Here is a 256-nt window from a genome sequence, read left to right on the forward strand (position 1 = left end):
CTGATGCCAATGACGTTCGTTGAAATGAAAATGTTCCAATTTTTTGGGCGCTAAGTAACAAGGTTATCGTTCACTGCAAAATCTGCATTTTTCTTTCTATTTATATTTCATTGCGAATTTATCTGACAAATATGAAAGACAAAAAGATGTTAATACTGACACTGCCGACAGCGATGATAACTAATCGAGAATAAATGTACGGACACACACACGCAATCTCACCGTGACACTCCACTCATGTCAATACCCTTTGCAC

General features: G+C 37.5%; 1 protein-coding gene across 1 annotated transcript in view; it reads left to right on the forward strand.

Moving 5' to 3' along the window:
* The window catches only part of LOC119587349 (GTPase-activating Rap/Ran-GAP domain-like protein 3), a 420180-nt gene that overhangs the window by 364740 nt on the left and 55184 nt on the right, over window positions 1-256 (forward strand). The window lies entirely within an intron of this gene.

The sequence above is a fragment of the Penaeus monodon genome, chromosome 22 (assembly GCF_015228065.2).
Source record: "Penaeus monodon isolate SGIC_2016 chromosome 22, NSTDA_Pmon_1, whole genome shotgun sequence".
NCBI classification, from domain to species: Eukaryota; Metazoa; Arthropoda; class Malacostraca; order Decapoda; family Penaeidae; genus Penaeus; species Penaeus monodon.